Raw genomic sequence first — 19,475 nt, 5'->3', positions numbered from 1 at the left:
GTAGGCAGGCAGGCAGGCCGGGCGGCCGGCCGGCCGGCTCCGCGCGCACCCGCCGCGGCGCAGAGAGGACGCGGCGGCGCCGGCCGAGGACGGCGCGCGGGTAAGGGGCCGGCTGCGGCGCGCGGGCGGGGCGGGCTCGGGGCCTACCCGCCCTGCGAGGAGGGGACGAAGTCCGCCGAGGCGCCGCCCGCCGCGCAGGGCGGGGGGAGGCAGGATGTGGGGAGGGCGCCTGCCCGGGTGGGGGCGGGGTGGCCGAGGGGGCCTCCGGTGCGGGGAAGGGGCGCGGGCCGCGGGGGCGGCGGGCGGGACACGTGTGCCGAGGAGGGCGGCTGCGGGTCTGCGTGCAAGACGGAGCTGTCGCTGCGGAGGGAGGGAGGGTCGGGCGCGCACCCCGAGGGGCCGGGGCGGATGGGGTCGCCCGGCCCGGGGTGCCTCCCCCTCCTCTTTGCGGGGAGGGGTGCCCGAGGGTGGCCACCCTCGCCGGGGGGCTTCGGCTTCGGCTTGGGCGGCCGGAGGATGCGAGGACAAGGAAGCGCCGCCTCGCGTAGGGTCTGGCGCAGGAGGGTGCCGAGGGTGACACGGGGGACACGCTCGAGGTCATCGGCTGCTGATCAGTTTCTCTTTAACGCCCTTCAGCCCATCGTCTCGGGGTCACACCGGCCATCGCCCCATGTTTGTAATTGCCTGTCTTGCCATTGACCTGCATGAGTGGCTGTAGGCCTCGAGCTGGGGGCTCCACGGTCGCTTTGTTGGGGGGTCGCTTAAGGTGGTCGTGTACGTGTAACAAACTCGGGAAATAAGCAAGTGTACGGGGCTGGGGGTCAGGCAAAAGCAAAAAAAAAGGTACTACTAACAGGCATTGGCTTTACCTCTGCCAGTGTCTGGAAGATGTGGCTGAGAGAGTCTGGACATGGGGGAGGGGAAGACCACATCCAGCTGTATTGTGAGGATGGGATGTAGTGGATAGAGAGGCTTTGTAGCTGGAAAACAGCTGCTGAAATAGAGGTGCGTGCAGAGTGGTGGAGCTGCAGAGGCAGATGGCGCAGGATTGATGGGATTGAAGTCTGTGGTAATTCACAATGGAAAAATGTGGAGGTTAAGGAATTGGTGCTGGAGTAACAGCAGCGTGTGCGTGTCCAGGAAGGGGGGCATGATAATTGTTAGACGAGATGCAATGAGATTTTTTTTCTTTCCCCTGGCAATTTCCGTTCCACATTTCGTCATCTTGGGTCGGCATTAGCCCTATGCATGGTTAGAAAAGAGCTGATACTCCCCAAGGCTAGCTGAGCTGCCTTTATGTTCTCGTTTAATCTCTAATTTGCTTAGTCTCTTCCTTGAGCTGCCCTCCTTTTCCTTTCACTCAGAATGAGAAATAAAAAACAGCTGTATGTCTCCAAACAGAATTCAAAACCTTCTGCCCCACCGCCCCCCATAAAGAGGATTGATTACATGTTTAGAAAGGCAAATCACTTCTCTCCCCCCCACCCTGCCCAAGAAGCCTGGAGGAGCTCAGCCCTCCAGTGCCCTCTGCCCTTTTCCCAGAGAAAGCAGCTGTCTTGTGAGGGGTGTGTGTGGATTGAAAATCAGGCTGTTCATTGAGACACAAGGGCTGGTGTGTTCAGATTGCCTTCTAGTTGTGGCTCTGTTTTGATATTCAGTTGCAGGAAGGAACTTCTGTCTCTCTTCCTTCCCTCCTGCGTGGTGCACAGATCTCCCTTGTCACCAGGAACCCAGCCTTACAGAGACTGAGCTGATCAGTCTCTGTCTGTAAAAGCCAAATGCATCTCTTGGGATTGTTCTAGAAGCAGAATATGGATGGAATAGCCCAGGCAGGCAGGCAGGCAGGCAGGCAGGCAAACACAGTAAAATCAGCCTGCCAGATTTTCCCATTGATGTTTGACATTTTTGGACTTGCGATTCACACGAGTAGTTCAGGTTGGTGAGTTGGAGATGGTGATTTTTTTTTCTTAGTTTTTTCAGCTGACCACATAGCTGCTGTTAATTTTTGATCGTGCTCCATTTCCTCAGACAAACACCCTCTGAAAAAATGTAAACAGATGTATTGATTTCTTAATAGATTTAAGTGTTAATAGCAAAAGTTTGCTTGATCAAAAAGGGAAGATCATTGAAATGGCTCCCAATGTTGCTTTGAAAGGGAATTCCCAAAGTAGGCTGCTTTGAGCGGTTTTTAATGGGTAACCATGGTTGAAAAATAAAGTCCATTCATGGAATGGACGAGATCTTTATATTTCATATTAAATACTTTTGAGAGTCCCAGAGTAGGGCCTTTGTTTTGTGGTCAGAATGAGAAAAACTGCAGCTTGTTTTTCTTCCCTGTGCGGGCTCTGATGGGCACTTTTGCCATACAGATAAACATTTTAAACGGAAGAATATTGCAGGAGGTCTGAGGTTAGAATTCTCCAGGCAGCAGGGAAAAGAGCCTCATAGGCGGCTTTAGTGCACCCTGATGTTTACTGCTGACATGGCTTGTTCATAACTTCCCTCTGTCTTTAAAGAGTTAACTGGGCAAACCTGTTAAACAGGGTAGCACTGGGGAAGCTGAGCTTGGGGCTCCCTGTTGTTCTAACCTTAAAGAACTGAGAGCTCTTTCAGAAGTCGGGTGGGCAGTGGAGTGGCACCTGCATTCACAGACTGGTCCTTATGGCAGAAGGAGAGGCTGAGAAGCGGCCTCATCAAATACCTAAATTAACTGCATGCCACAAGTGTTGCTGTGCTGTGCTCGTGCTTTGGTGTTGGTAGGCTGTCCTTCACCCGCACAGATGCGCACATTTAGCCACAGACCTGCTAAAATATAGTGGCTCATGCTTCACCCACTGTATATTGCATTTCTGTACTTGAGGATTAAATGCAGAAAATTTCCAAGCCCTGGCTGAGCAGATGTAGGCCTCCTCCTGAAAGCGAGGTTAACATTGCATTTTATCCGTTTGGACAAGGCACACATAAGATGTGGTAATAGAGAAAAAGTAGTGTCTGTTTGTTTGTTATGGAACAAACATATACTACCTGCATGTGTAACTCAGTCTGTACCACTTCGTAGCTGCTATTTGAAAGGGGCCTTATATTTTCAGGACTGGGGTTTTCAGACTTGGTGCAACTGGAAAACATTCCTTTCAGAGGGTTAGAGATGATGGAATTCCTTGAAGATTGTAAGGTTCACAGGAATGGGTATCTTTTTCATTCTGTTATTGTATTTTGAATATTTCAGGCCTATACTTTTAAAACTAGGCAAATCTTCCAAGCTCTCTCACACAAAATATTAATTTTGCTCTAAATGAATTAATGTGGTGGCAGCTTTCCCCTTAAGCTTTCCTTTTTGCTTTGATGTTCTGTTAGACACTGTTCAGCCAAGCAGGCATGTGTTTCTCTAGTGAGGGTCTGCTTAGTTGAGCTACACTAGTCATGCCGGAGCAGCAGTCTTTTTCAGTAAATAAGAGTTCATATGGGCTGTTGTATCTGTTTGAACCAAATATTATACATTTTGCAAATATGCATAAATGTATCCAGGTTAAATATTTCATTTTCTCTAAAACAAAGTATTTTACTGTAGTTTGCCAGCAGTGGTTAAAAATGAAGTTTTGTACACCAGAAAGGGAAAATGATTGGTTTTAACCGTAAGCGTTTTATCAGAGAAACTGCTTTATCAAGTGAGCAATCATGCATGTTAAGACTGAAGCGACAGGAATGAACATGGTATGACTGTTTGTGGCTGTACAGGTTTATGGAGAACCCATGTTTATTTAAATTTGACTTCTGCAGCATCTTTAAAAAAAAAGCAATTAATGCTAGTTCTCCCTGTTATGTTAAATGTTGCATTTTTAGTGGAAGATACTTTTTTGTATGGTTCAGTGTGAGAAAGACACTTGGATGGTTTTGGTACACCTTGCTGCTTGGAACAGGCCCTGAAGACAGCAGGCGCTGTTTCCCGAATTGGCTTATTTTGTTTAATGTATGCTTCTTGCTGTTCTTTGAAATATTTGAATTTCTCCATAGATTACAATGGAATTTTCTTTAAAGTGTGTTAGCATTTCAGAATATTGCAGTAAATACATGCAACTGGATTTACAGATATTTGAATCAGAACATTTAATCACAATTTGACTTTGCTGTAGTGAGGGCGGTGCTTTACTTTCTGAGAACACATCTAAAATCATATTTTGAATTTGGAATTGCATGATTATGGTAAGAAAGCCATCTGAAAGGAAGAGAGGATAGATGAGACAGCTGTTTTCAGACAGCCTCTGAAGGACCACAGGTTGCTCACCCTGTGTTAGAAAATAAAACTAATCCTGACAGTCAGCCAGGCAATTTGTCAGCCTAGATTTGGAACAGATTTGAGGGACGCAGGTTCTATGGTCAAATAACTTGATAGGCTTCGTGGCAACTTTTAAAGAGGTGGTGGGATTGACCATCCTGGAGAAGTGGTTGCTTATCAGCTGGATCACAGTGGTGTAAGGGTAGAAACGGAACGTTTCTGAAAAGCATCAAACCCTGAGTTGGTGCGGTCAGCAGATCGTGGTTGATTGTGAAGGTTACAGAGGGGAAGAAAGGGTTGTGGTGGCCCATAGGGTGTGGCATCCACACAGCTTGTCCTTGGTAGCCTTGCAGTGTGCGGACAGGGCAACTGCCAAGCAGTGGCTCCTCCTCCATTAGCTCTTCGTCTGGTCTTCTGGGTTCTTCCTCTTCATTCACGGTTGTTGTGCTGACTCCTCAGGTGTCAGCTGTTCAGGTAGAGCCATGCCTTTGGCCTCTCCTTCCCCTTTGCCGCCTCTCTGGGAAAGCTGGTAAAGGAGGGGTTGGTGAAGAAGTGTACCAGGTGGCAGGGTATGATCATGATTTTGCCTGGATCTTCCATTAGTCTTATACGCATGAGACTGACTCATACGCGTGTCTCGATTGACAGTGCTGCGTTGCACTCATGCTGCGCCTCTGCAGACAGGTGCCTGCGTGCTACCGATGAGAGAGCCCCGAAGCCATGAGGGCAGATTTCTCTGCCTCCCACCTGTAGACCCAGCTCTGGCTGTTTCCTTGGGAAGTTCCTGTGGACCCTTTTCAGAGCGGCTGTGTCCAGGCAGCCTTCGCTTTTTGCAACACATCCCTGGTTCATGTTATGCAGTTACTGGCCTGGGTTCTTTTCCCACAGCAAACAGAAGATAGGCTGGGCTGCTTGTATTGGAGGAGGACTGCATTGGCAAACTTTCCCTGGTGGGGTGGACTGGTTGCTGGAAAAGCAGGGATGGACTATGTGGATGTACGGCCATCTGAATTTGGAATACATCTGGGGGCAACCAGAATACATTTGGGGGTCTTGAAATACTCGCAGATTGGGACATGCTGAAGACAAGCGCCTGTGCAGCACCAGGCCTCGCATGAATGAGTTACAGGTTGGAAACTGGCCATTCTTTCTGGACTAGTGTTTGACTCTGCAGGAGACTCGGGGGAATCCTGATGCCTGTGGTATAGCTGTGGGTCGCATCCCTCTGACCTCGCAGGAAAATAGCGCACTCGTCATAGAATAGCATGATGCGTGGCTCAGTCCCTTGTTGGTGCGTTATGAGGCCTTTAAATTTCTTCTTCAGCTGTGCTGCTCCTCCTCACACTGTTTGGGAGTGCAAGAATAGACTTGTAGAAATATCTTCAGAAAACTAGGGGAACAGATTATTGTGGCTGGTGCTGTGATCAAATTGTATTTCTTCCATTTGGTGTTGCGGGCATGTTACAAGGCTTAAGTACAGAAACTGACCTCTTTGATAAAATGTGCAAGTTCAATAAAGTCAGTTCACAGAATGGAGCAGTATGAAATCTGTCAGTTTCTAGCAAGCTTTGATTCCTTTGTATGTTGAGTGCGTTCTGTTCTGCACAGTAAGTCTAAGTATAGACAACAAATGGTAACATTTAAGGATTTAGCAGGCATCACAAACATTAAAATGTGTAATTGTCTTTAACACTGGCAAGCAAGAGCTGAGAGAAAAATTTGGAGCCCTTTGTTTCCTCTATCCTTTCAGGTCAGATTTGCAGTCACTTTCATAAAGAGACGTGAGAGAGAAACATTACTGACTGGGTTGTCCCTGCCATCAGCTTGCTGCACTGCCCTTGGCATTTATGTTTTGAATTATTTATCCTGAAGGAGTCTGTAGGCAGTCTTTGCCTCTTTAAAGAAAGTCAAGAAGGAACTGTTAATACAAAATTATGTCTTTGTATCAGTCTGTTTCCTACTTTTAAATGTAGGTATTTCTCAATTGCAACTGAGTAATGCAACTTTTTATAAAATCAAATGTTTTCTGCATTTATTTAAAAGGTTGGAAGGTTAATGTTTTTCATCGCAACTTATTGTTGATTGGGCAAGGTGTTATATTGATGTCTGAAGGGTTGTTTATCCAACTTTAGAAGTTTCTGTTGGAAAAAGACAAAGTTTTCCCAGTGTGGAGGTGAGAAAAATAATTCTTGTTTTGAGCAGTTCTCTTGGAACCTGTGTTATGACTAGAAAGTACTGTAGTGATTCTTGTTTACACAGTTTTTCAGATATGATGATTTGTAATCTGGAGGAAGTTACATGCCACACTTGTATGTGGATAGGTAATAGAGAAGCTCTGCCTTGTGGAGTAACTATTTTTTATTTATTATAATACCTTTATGTCACTTAATTTATTAAAATCCTTAGGCAGTTCAGAATAAAATAAAATATAATACAGAAATAAAATAGTGCAGCACCATAAATAAATAAAACTAGATAGTCACAGCATTCCTCATGGGTCAGGATGAACAAATGTGTTTTTAAGAGGTGGTTAAAACTAGCTGCTGTTTCTGATTCTCAGGCTTCATGTGGGAGAATATTTTTAGCATCCAATTCCATTCCATTAGTGACTACAACTGATTCTGTATCTTGCAGTCAAGTGCCTAAAAGTACAAGTCAGGCTAACTGAATAAAACTAGCCATTGTTTCTGCCTTTTGAATGACACACAAGAAAGACCATTCCAGAGGACATTCCAAAGAGTGCCGCCATGGAAAAGGCTCACACGGACAGGGCAGTATTCCATTGGCCACAGAAGGACGAGCAAGCCCTTCTCAGGAGATTGTGGGTCAGCTGAGACTTATTTAAGGGAAGACATTCTGTGAGGTATTCTGGCCTCAAGGTGTTTACCTCTTTGTATGTCAACAGAAAGACATGGAACATGATACAGGCATTTATCTCAAGAGGAAGTGTAACCCGGATAACTCAATTCTTGATTCTGGGAATCACCCACAGTGTTTCTGTCCTGCCAGGTGCTGGTTCAGAATGAGCATTGGCTTTCCTAATGCAGATGTTACATAGAAATAAATTAGACTATCATCTTATGCTTTCTTTTTTATACCACCCAATAGCCAAGGCTCTCTATCATCAGCATATTAACCCAGATCTTTTAATGACTGCTTCCAAGAGCTTCATATACATGTTAAGCTTCACTGGGGACAGAATAATGTCCTGGAACAACCCACAGTTCAATGTTGGGACCAAGGCACAGTCACCCAGTATTCTCTGGAATTAAGAGTTGAACTGCTGTAAAGTGGTGCTCTCAGCTCTTGGAAGCTGGCCTAGGAGGATATGGTGAACAGTGATATCAAAACCTGCTAAGAGGTCAACAAGGATTACAGGGCTGTACTCCCCTTTTGTGGAAGAATATCGTCCATCAGGGTGACTAAGTCTGATTCTTGCTCAAAGCCAGGCCTTAATCCAGACCGCAATGGATTAAGATAAAGCTATTTCCCATCTTACTGCCTTTCAAGTTCTGTATGGTTGGCTTATATCTAGGAAACAGAATGAAAGGACTGCATCGAGGACAGTGCATAGTTGCTAAAATGCAGCTATTAGGGACACATTGATCCAGTGTTCATTTAATGATGATACATGGCTCGTTAGTTGAAAAATCTGGTTGGTTTATACCTCAGCCACTAGTGTGCTGGGTTTGAACTTTGCAGCGAACAAGCCAGGCACGGGATATTCCTGGCTTGCTTGCTAAATGGGTAACAGTGGAAATGACAAACTGGTGTGAGATGGTGCAGTCTCTCACTTCCTCACAGCTCCAACTAATCATGGGTTAGTTGATCACATTAGTCATTACGTGTGAGTTGAGTCTGCATTTTAACTGGCATTCATAGCTAAAGGTGTAGAAGAATGGAGGGCTTTCCAGAGGTCGTTCTGGAGTTATTCTTAGCCAACTAGAGATGTACCAAAACCTGGTGGCGAATGTCACACATTATTTTTTTTAAAGTGTTTAAGCATTGTGTTTTTGTCCAAGAATTGTGAGAGAAGAAATCAGTAATCAACTTACTGTCTTCTCTGAGGTGGCTTTACATTATAGATACACCAATCTCATTGAGGACACTTTCTAAATTTGAATGCATGAGTTTTTTCACAACTTTGCCTCACGTTTTAGTTTACCTAAAATGGCAACTCATGTTAGGGACATTTCTTAGCAGCATGGTGCATATTTTATAAATAGCTTTGGAAGGAATATACATAATTCAGTGGGCTTTGGGAGCAGGAGGTAACTAGCATGGAAGTAGTGAAAGGAATGACCATGGAAGTGGCTTTATGGATAATCAGCATTAACGACCCAAGATTCCTGAATCTGGAGCAGATCAAAGACTTGGATAGCCCAGCCGCTTGTTTCTCACTGTGCTCAGGCAGGTGCCTATGAGAAGCCCATGAGCAGGGCATTGGGGCAGTAGGCCTTCCCTGCTGCTGTTCCCCAGCAACTGGTATTGAGAGGCCTCTGATCTTTCAGGCAACACATGGCTATTGTGGCTGGCAGCCATCATTAACTTTGTCCTCCAGAAGCCACAGTAGGGACTGTATGGCTTGCTGAGAAGTAATCTATGTTTTTTGTGTGTTCCAGGCCATTGGATGATTTAAGCGTAGCATAGAGGGTTGATTTTCTTCAGTGCAAGGCATGCCGTGTTCTGCCCTGGTTTCCATTTTTTGTTAAGATGGGTTTATACATTTTGGGTTGCCTCGTGTAGATCTGTCACCAATTAGCACCAAGGTATTTGTGCTTCAAAGATATTCCAGCAGGTCCTACATTTGTAAGTCTACTTTAGCAGGCTTTATAAACGTGCTTTCTGGTAATTGTTTGGATTTTGCTATAAATTCTGGCATAAGAACTGGTCTGCATGCTAGCTTGAAGAAGCACCTAGAGCCACTTTTTCCCTTTGGTGGGCAATCCTGCTCTGGCTGCAGCATAGAACAGGGGATAGAAGGCAGGTATGTGATTGCAATACATTCAATAGCTTCTTTGTAGTAAGTACCTGGACCATTTCTAAAATTCTATTCTGCTTCTGTTGCTTTCTGAATTGCACTAATGCTTGCTAGAAATAAGCGAATGTATCTGGATTTCAGACAGTGCCAGCAGTTACGTTTTTACAGGGTTTGAATGTGCTGCTGGCAGAGGCCTGGTGCTTCCCAAACTTAATTAGGACCAGCTATTGCTTTCTGGAACAGGAGCGTGTTTTCATGTCAGAAGGGGTCCAATTTGAATTCTGAAGTACCCAGATATACTGCATAGATTTTTTGAATAATAGTTGGTTTGAATTGTTACTTTGAGTTAACACTTAACTTCCTAGAATTTTTTAATGCAAAAGCAATATGTAATGCCTTAAAAGGTAAGACCAGTGCTTGTATGTGCATTTTACTTTCTCATCTTGCACAAACTACTTTTAAAAAACATTAGAACCTCATTTTCAGGAGAGCTATATTTCATAGATTGCTGACTGCATATTTAGGAGTCTGATTTTCAGACATTGCTATGGGGCTTCAATTGGTCTATTTTAAAAAAGCTTCTGGAATTAAACCTTTGACTATCAGCTTTGGTTGTGAGACACACTTTTCAGGCAGATAATAGTGCTAGGTAAATTTGGAAAGTTTCTGTTCTGTTTGGGTCCCTGCTTGGCATAATAGCAGGATCAGATCTCTGTATTCAGTAGCTGGTGGCCTGATCCTCTTGATCCACAGTAATAGCCATCCTCTGTCTGCAAGTCCGCATCACTTCCCACCAGTGGGGAGCGAGGGCAGTTTAGAGCTTGGCTCCCTCTGACCTGATCTGCCCTCCTCCTCGCATGATGGAGGCACCGTTGCGCCATATTGGCCTTGAAAAGGGAGTCCTGTGTCGGCCTCAGTCTTGGCATTGGCAGTAAGCACTCGGGCAACAGGAGGACTGCATCATATGACCAGGCTCTTAAGAGTATTTTTGTGTACAGTAGTCTAGCAACCTTTAGCACATTTAAAAAAGAGTATTCTGTTGCCATGTGAAGCCACGCCGTCTCCTTACCAACCTAGATTAATCTGAATTCTGTTTGCTTTGGGAAGAAAAACAGGGAATCAGTTTGAACATACCAGGAAAAAAAAAAGTTCTGAACTGCAGTCTTTGCAGACTGGAAGTAAAGTACTTTTATTTGGTATGTAAGAGCCAATCAGTTTACTCAGGAATATGCCAGAAGGAAGTAATTGTTGAATCCCAAGTTCTGATGACATTATACTGTCTTGGTGTGGCGGCTCTGACTGTGTTGACCGTGTGTGTGTATTGCTGGCTTGCAAGCTTTGTGATATAATTTGTAAGAAGCCATGGCTTTCAGCGGCTACTAGTCCTGATGGGCATTTGCTGCCTCCAGCATCAGAGGCAGCATGGCAGCACTCGTTAGTTCCTGTGGAACACGAGTCGAAGGGCTGTGCTCGTCTCCTCCTCGTGCGTTCTGCACAAGCGTGGGGTGGGCACTCAGTGAACTGACTAGGTATGGCCCTTCCTGCCTTCCTAAGATAAGAGAGGTTTTCTCACAAGATGCACCCCGAGGCATCGCTTTGAGAGCAATATTTATGAGAAATCTGATGGAGCAAGTTTTAATGCACGGTTCCATATTCTCACTTCCATTATATGTGTCAAATTCTGCCCTATATGTTAAGATTGGTAGAATAATGCTGCAGGTACCTAACTTTGGTACTGCTCCCCGGTGGGGCCCACTGACGCTTGCATGCTTAAACATTAAGCTTTCTGGAGGAGGATGGGCTCCTAGTGCTTTACCTTGAACAGCTTTATTTATAGGGTGGGGTGGATTTCTCAAGTTTGATAAGGCTCTTTACAGTCTTGATGACTCATGCAGGAGGGAAGGGAAGGAAAGTAGTAGGAGCGCCCGCCGTGTGGGTTCAAGGCCCTGCTCGATTCCTGAACACATTTGGCAGGGATGCTCAGTGTCCCCTCCGCACAGCGCTCAAAATGCACGAGCTGTTGCAGTTAACAGTGTGAGGCCGAGATCTTCTCCTCAGAGTGTTTTGCGGCTTGGAACCGCTTTCAGATGGAGGCGACTGTGGATTTTGCTTGGCTGCATCATCATCATCGTTTTTGCTTGCACCCCTGTATGAGGGCATAGCCCTGAAAAGAAGCGTGGAAATGCTTCAAAATATAAACAATACTTAAAGTGAGCAACTTGATAGTCGTTTGATGAGTGGTAGTACTTTGCAGAAAACAGTGCACGGGGGCGGCATAAATTACGATCTTTTCATCAGGCCTCCCCTTGTGGTGATAGGCAACAACCATTTCATTTTAGTCAAATAAATGCACGTGGAACAACTCCATCAGTAGCTAAGACTGCACAAGTGACATGTTCTTAGCACATCTTAGCCACGAATCGACTGAGGCCTGAGACCAGTCATGGGCTGGCTGAGGGCCAGTAAACTGAAGCTTAGCCTAGATAAGATGGAGGGGCTGTAGGTGGGTGGTGTTCTGCCTATCCTCCATGGGATTACGGATGTTGAAGCATTTTTTACTGGTTTGCGCTCTCTTGCCAGCCGCATCTCCTCTCCAGGACAGAGCCAGTCTGCCTGCGGCTATCTGATGTGCTGGGGAAATGTCCTGTTCAGTTTACTGTAAAAATGCCCTTAGAAATGGTCTGAGCCGGTTAGTGCAAAGTGCTGCCACTTGATTACTGGCTGAAACTGGGTGGGTAGAACACTACTTGCCAGTTTCCAAGCAGGTGCACCGGTTCTCAGTTCATTTCTGGGCACAGTTTGAAGTGCTAGTCTTGCTCTGTAATGCCCTTGTGGTAGAGACTGCTTGCTTCTACGCAGATCTTCCTGGGGGTCAAGATAGTTTTTGTGAGCCCATCTTTGGGTCTTTCTGCTCTCGGAGGTATCCATAATAAAGCTCTAGCTATTCTGTCCTACTGTCCTAACATGTTTTAATGAGCTTTATGAGATGTAAGACCTGGGTTGAAAAAACAAAGAAAGAAAGAAAGAAAGAAAGAAAATTGCACACCGCTGCACTCAAAGGTTATCAGTTGATGATCTGAGCAAACTTATGGATGAATAGTGGCTCTATGACCTTGCCATAAGTTTCTGGCTGTCTAACACATCAGTGTAATCGACAGAACTAGTCCACTGTTGTGTGATTATTTGTGTGTGTGTGTGGAATATTTGAGTTTTCAAACAGCAGCCACTCTGCAGTGGGCAGCTATTCAAAGTGCAAGTCCTTGAACAAGGAAAACAATGTCATCTGGTTCTAGCGAAAAATATTTCAGATTTCAAAGCATCTTAATATCTAATTCACAGCCACATGTTCTCCTGGGAAGCAAATTACAAGCACATTCAGCAGCCATTGTCTGCAGCAGTGAAGACCACAGCCTTCAAATGCCTGAATCACACATCTTTTCAAATGCTATTAAAAAGAATGGCAGCAACATCTTGGAGTGTTGCAGGTTTTGCTGTTTTTATTTCCTTGAGTTTTTGCACATTTAGGGGTGTTTGCACCAAATGCGGAGAAAAACAATGATTGTTAAATACCCTCATGAAAATTCAGTCGTTATTTTTTCCATGACTTATTTTTGTCAGTGTGCAAGGTATATATTGAAGTGTTCCATCAGGAGCATGTTTCCTGCCTTTTGTATATATTGTCACGGAGTATAATTTTCGCTTAACTGTAGTTTGCTTTATATATTTTTCCCCTGGTTGCCATGGAAACTCAGTTCGGTGTGGCACTGACTGCTAACAAGTGCTGGGTTATGTTGCCTTTTATAATGGGGCCGTGTTACTCATGCTGCAGTTTTTCAGCAGTGGAACCCGGACTGTTTGGAGATGTACTTGATGAAATTATAACATGATTGCACCATTTTTGAGCATGTTTCAAAAATGTAAATGTCAAATACTTTACAAGTCATCTCTTTTGTTATGCTAGAGTTGGGTACCTCAGCTGGTTCTTGGAATCCTTGAAGCATAGAGTTTGAAATCTTTTATTTTGTATCATTGTACTTAAATAGCTTCACTAGAGGCATTTCCTTCCTCTGGCATGGAACTCTATTAGAAGATTTTAATGTTTTGAAATGCTTACAATTATGTTTGTAAAACTGTTAAACAATAGGGTAGCTTAAAAAAGCACTGATGACATAGTAGCAAATAGCTTGTGCTCTGTTGGGCCAGTCTTTCATCCTCAAAAGCACTGTCATTTTGTTGACAGAAGAAAGTGGTGTCACACTATTGCTTAGGTATTGCTGTTGGAGGGAAATGCATTCTTCTTCAGGTACATGCAACATTTCTTCGGTCCCAGTTGGGGAAAAAACCCTGTCAGACTTGGAATATATTTAACCTTCAGGCCATTGAGTTTCTTTTAAAGTGGGGAGTTCTTATGCAAAATAAATCAAAATGAAAACTGACAGAACAGATCTTGTCTCTGCTTGTTAGCACAGAACAGCAAATTGTGGCCTATGGTATCCAGCCGCTGAAGCGTGGCACGCAGCGTGGGCAAGGAAATGGTTCTGCATCATGGGCCACTTTGGGAAACATGTCGGGAGGCGAACAGCTTCATGCTCTGTTCTGCAGTGGTCCTGTCTCACCTTGAACATTGTGTCCAGTTTAAAAAGGATTCAGATAAACTGGAGTGTGTTCAGCAAAGAGAAATGAGGATGATCAGAGGACTAGAAACCAAATACAAGGGACATATTAAAGGACTGGTGTACGTTTAGCCTGGAGAAGACTGAGATAAGAGAGCACTGTTAAGTCCCTCAAGGGTTACCGGCAAAAGGGGGCTGCAAGCTGAGTCCCGTCATCCAGGGCCGAGGGACTCAGAACCGTGGGCTTGACTTACAGGGATTTAAACTGAACATCAAGGAAGAAGAAAAATCTTCAGGGCCATTCAGAGCTGTCAGAATAGAACTGGACGTGTAGGCAAGTGGTGGGCCCTGTGTGGCTTGAGGTAGGCATGCAGGGACCAGGCTGCCACCTGGCACAAAGGCTTCGCATGGACTTCCAGCACAGGGCAGGCAGGAGGTTCTCTGTCTACATTACTCCTTCCAGTCTTCTCACTCTCTGATCGTTCGAATCGGCACATTTTGTTAATAGGGTGTAACATGGCATCTATGTGGCAGGCACCAGGCCATCGGTAACTGGGTTTGAGTCAGCTAGCTGCCAAAGAGCGGGAAGCCCTAGTCGCAGCCTGCTTTCCAAAGACAAGATCAATTCACAGTGTAGTTTTTAAGGATAATATATGGGCATGGAAAATACGATACTGAAAGTAGCATAAATTTAATGATGTGGTATATTCAAGCCTATCCCCAGAGGCATGTGAATAGGAGAGAAAGCAAAACAACACACAGAAACCCAACCATGGAGATTCAAGGATTTCTGTGAAGCTGCGGGCTGCACAAATACCTCGGCATATGTTTTGTGGGCCTTACATTGCTTGGTGCTGGCACGTACTGTTCCTAATGTAACATTTTTAGCAACCTTAGACATGGCCTACAATGAGCAAAAGCTGTTTTTTAAAAACTGAGTGTTACACACGGCACAGAAAAATATATATACCAAAAAAAGCATTTTGAAATCATTTTGACCATTATACCTGGACTCAAATTCACATTTAGAAAGACATTTAATTTAATTGGTAATTAAACGCTGAAAATTGCATTGGTTTATGGTTTTTATTGCTGTTTCTCTGTAGGAAAAATGGTCAAGTGAATCAGAAATTGAAAGATGTTGGCAATTGTATGTAACCACCCCCATGAAATTCCAATGAAATTTGTCTGTATTACTTTTAAGACTCATAGAGAGGTTTGAAGTATTCTAACTTTTCATTTGAGGAAAATGTGCTTGGGTTGGATCCAGAACCTGCTACTGCAAGAAGAGACCTTTGGTGACGTGTGTCTGATTCAGGGGGCTCCCCCTGCGTCTCATCCCTCCCTGCAGCTCACGAGATTCTGCAGGGCCTGATGCCAGGAATGCTGAGGGAAGGAGGGCTTGGTTGGTGTTTTGCCGGTGTTATGAGTGAAGCAAAACGGGCTCGTGCACACAGTGGGGAGCAAATACCCCCAAGCGTATGGCGCGCACCTTGGGAGTGAGTAACTGAGACTGCTAGCCGCATACGGTGTTGTGAATGAAGTTAAACTTTTTGAGTTGCGGAATAGAAAGTCAATTATATTTTGCACCCGTTCTTCAAAATTGGCATAGTGGCATCTTCTGATGGGCCTAGTGTCTTGCTCAGTAGTGTCTGGAATGTGAAAGCTTTAGCTGAACAAATCTTTAGGAGCAGTTAGAACAGTGGCAATTGTCGCAGACTTAATTGTCTAGACATTTCAGAATTAAACAGATCAGTGCAATCGATGTTTTTCAGTATTGACACATTTTGACATCTGCTAGAGGTTTACATTTGGTTAGCAGGAAATGCAGCATTAGGAGCTTTTTCTTTGAACTGGGGACCTTGTGAATTTTATTCTTAAAGAAATTCTTAACTAAATCACATATTGTCACAACTGAGATATAAAAGACGGCTGTGTTGCAATGTTGAACTTGTGGGACCTGGAAACCAGGGTTAAAATTCTTGCCCAGTCATGAAGTTCACTGGGTTGCTTTAGGTGCCACCTCTGTCTAACTTGCTTCACAGGATTATTGCGAGGATAATATGAGATAACCCTTTGAACTTTTTAGAGGAAGGGCTGGATATAAGTAAGACTGTCAAGGATGAAGGACATTCCTTCCTCCCCGTTTTTTCAAAGTTTGCAACCTTGTGCAGTCTTGTCCATCAAAATAGACCCAATGCAATGTATCCTCTTACCTTCTTTGTTTCTTCTCTGTATTGAATACAGTCTCCTTTCTGTTTAGAATTGCAAGAGATTTGTGTAGCAGCTAACAGAAATAGAAGTGTAACACTAGAAAGGCATTTTGCTTTGTCCTCCTTATTTCATATTCTCCCAAAAACTAATCAGCTCTTTTTTGCTCTTCATTTCAGCACTCTCTGTTCATCTGTTCTTCACTTGACCCACTGCCCTGAAAGTTCACTTCGCTCCTGTCCCTTGAACGCAACTCTCCTTTCCCTGTTAGTCCCCTCTAGATTGCGTTTATACATGGCTTCTTCGGCTGGACACTCCTACTACTATATTACTTGCAGCGGCTGCTAGTTGGGAGTTTCTTTTCTAGCTAATTGTAGCTAATACGGAACAGTGGCAGTTCCTAGGAATGAGTGCTCCATGGGAGCCATTTCCAATTTCCTGGCTTGTTTCAGGACATCCATGCATGAGACAACTCAAAATAGTCGATTTGTGGCTAGGTTTATTTTGGGCTGCTTAATCCATAACTCTAGAGTATCTGGGCTGAAATATTATGTAAATTGGTAAGCTATTCAGGTTATGAGGGAGGACCTGGGAGTGGAAGTGGTACTCTATGTACGTGTGCTCATCCCTGGGAATACCTGTGTTAAACACAGCAGTTGCCTCCATTTCTGTGAATTGGATCAGCCTTGCTCCATGTAAAGCATGTGGACATCTTTGCAGGTCATTGTATTCAGGTAAAACAGCCTTGAGAGCCTCTGTCCTTTGCAGCATACAGCGGCTTGTCTGCTGTTTAGGAATGCCACGTTAACAAAGCAATAGGTGCCTCAGCGCTCTGCTTCCGCAAGAGAAAGGGAAGGAAGCAGGATTGTAAGGGAGGCTGATAATTTCCCAGTAAAGATGCTTCAACTCAGGATTCAGTAAGCAGCTCATAGTGGTTTATTTGAAACATTAAGCAAAACGTATACATTTCATTAGCTGCTTCAGCTTGTAGAGTCCATTTCTGGCTTGATTTTAGCAATTATGGGGGTTTAGTAAGCTGGGATACTACTAGTAAGGGTGCTCACCATCTGCTCCAACATTTTTCATCTTGACAGAGGTTCTCTCCAAATGGAATGTTCTGTACTTGGCTTGACCTCCCGTTGTCTCGATTGCTTTGTTACGCATTGTAGCACATTGGTTGCCTTTCCTGCTACAGCAGCTTTTATTGTTATTTCTGCATTTGTGAAGTAGTTTGGATGGCATTGAAATAGCAAGGCACTGGCCTGCTCCACACGTGAATAGATCCCAGAGTCTGGATTGTCATTTTTTGTAAACCACGGACTGTGTGGTTTAACTATGGGTTGTCAACCATGAACAATTCAGGAAGAGAAACCATGTTTTGTTGTTGCATTGTAAACTCTGGGGTGTACATGGTTAACTCACAGTTCAGTCAAAGTGTAGGGTTCATATGTAACAACAACTCATGATTCAACCCATACTTTGGGCTATTTTTATTTGTGAAACAGGTCATTGCTTTAATAGAATTTTTTCCTATGTATAGATTTACGCAATCATTTAAAAAACATATCTTGGCTCAAAAAGATCAGCAACAGATGCCCTTCTCCGGGAACCCTCTGTGAAAGATATTAGGAGGGTGAGTACCCGGAGGAGGGCTTTCTCTGCAGTGGCGCCCCACTTATGGAATGCACTCCCTAGAGAGGTCCACCTGGTGCCGTCGTTATGTTTTTTGGTGCCAGGCCAAGACCTTTTTATTTAAACAATATTTTAATAACTGTTAATATTATTTATTGGTTTTAATTTTTACAGCCAGGGTGAATCCGGATTTTAATATGTATTGTTTATATCCTTGTTTGTTTATTATGTTGGAAGCCGTCCCGAGGCTCATGCAAATGGGATGGCATACAAACAAACAAACAAAAAGTGAGTCTAAGGTAATGTGTTGTTTTAAAACCTTAAAATAGTTTCACAAATTGTTTACAAACAACAACAAAACCAGAAATTAATTCTACTCTGTTTTTAAAGATACCTAAAATTTTAGAAGTTTTAACTCCTATGCCAGCTGGTTGTTTTAAGGTCTGAGGCTGGATTAACGAGAAGAATAGTAGCATATATATGAAACTGCTCTTGTGTAAAGAGCTTTACATTGGGGTGGGTAGAAGGTAGATCTCTGTTTTGGACTTTCAGCTCCCAGAAGCCCCTGCCTGTGTGGCCCATGGTCAGGAATGCTGGGAGTTGAAGGCCGAAACAGCTGGAGACTTACTTTCTGCCTTATATTCGTTCTCGCAGTGATGCTCTGATGCCAGTTATCATTGTCAGATGCACGCCTGAGACTGATTTCCCTAAGGTCATTCATCAGTGAGTGCTTGAACGCATGCCTCCGGAGCCCTTGCCTAGCACTCATTCATATTATTAGTGGTATTTATTGTGTCCAGTACTCTTCCTCGAAAGATTATTAAATATGCTTCCCCGACCGTCTCCTCTCCAAAGGTCTTTCACGCTCTGACCTGCCTCACTTTAGCAGCACAACTATATCGTGCACAACTGGACTGCTCTTTTGTTGTCATTACACAGCATTGCATGCTTCTGACTTCTTGTCCTAGGGGTGGTGGTATCTGTAGCTTCTGAATGGTGAATGTGTGCCTTCTCCTTTTATAGGTTAGCCTTGGCTGCTTTGACTCGAGAACAGCTGGCTTCTCTACAGTTATGAGTCAGAACTCGCTTGTTCTAGAATGCTAATAGCGTATAGCAGATAGTCTTGTGGTAGTTTTAGCTGATAAAAAGCAGTGCACAATGCATGCATTTTGAAAGGGAGGAAGTATTTTTATTGGAAAGAATAGTTCCTGCAGGTGTTTACAAAATTTCTAGCATGGGATAGTTATAAGATAATCTGAGAATGATATTCATTAACATTTACCTGTAATTATAGAATATCATTCCATTTGTTTTCAAACCTGGGCAAAAAATAAAGATCCGAAACTTTAAAGTGGTATTTTTTTTCTCTGAGGGAAAAATTCTTGTGCTGCCGTCTTCATTCCTGCATAGCATCTTTCAGTCTTGGACGTTCTTCTGTTTTTGAAAGTAAAAAGGAGGGTTAGTAAATTATATAATATTGTGAATCCCAGATTATCTCAATCAGGAAGTTTCTATTTAATGGTTGGTACAGTTTGAGAGGCAAACTCTCCCCTGCCCACATGCCAGGGGAGCAAATGTCTTTCCTCTTTTCTTTTATTTTGGCTTTCTGACAGGATTTTGTTAAACTGTATTTGAATCATTTTCTTTGCCTTGTGAGTAGCCAGACCATCTGAGAGTACAATGCGTCTTTGGTAGGGGGAGGGGGCAGAAGTCCTGAGCATGAACTGACGGACATTTTTGGATGGGCTTAGTGGGCATGGCTCTG

The 19,475-nt window shown here is 44.0% G+C and overlaps 1 protein-coding gene across 2 annotated transcripts in view; it reads left to right on the top strand.

Annotated features, from left to right (window-relative positions):
* Nucleotides 1–81: 81 nt before the first annotated feature.
* Nucleotides 82–19,475, top strand: part of ANKRD11 (ankyrin repeat domain 11) — a 142,638-nt gene continuing 123,244 nt past the window's right edge. The window contains exon 1 of one of the 2 annotated variants that reach the window (XM_044427817.1): nt 82–100. The gene's annotated coding sequence lies outside the window, so the exon portion shown is untranslated. Of the gene's footprint in view, nt 101–18,070; nt 19,169–19,475 lie in introns of those variants that run through there. The other variant, XM_044427816.1, reaches the window with a different exon arrangement.

This window comes from Varanus komodoensis, unplaced genomic scaffold (genome assembly GCF_004798865.1).
Source record: "Varanus komodoensis strain SLA01 unplaced genomic scaffold, ASM479886v1 scaffold19, whole genome shotgun sequence".
NCBI lineage: Eukaryota > Metazoa > Chordata > Lepidosauria > Squamata > Varanidae > Varanus > Varanus komodoensis.
The sequence above is the reverse complement of the archived record's forward strand: the minus strand, read 5'-3'. Positions and strand labels throughout refer to the sequence as shown.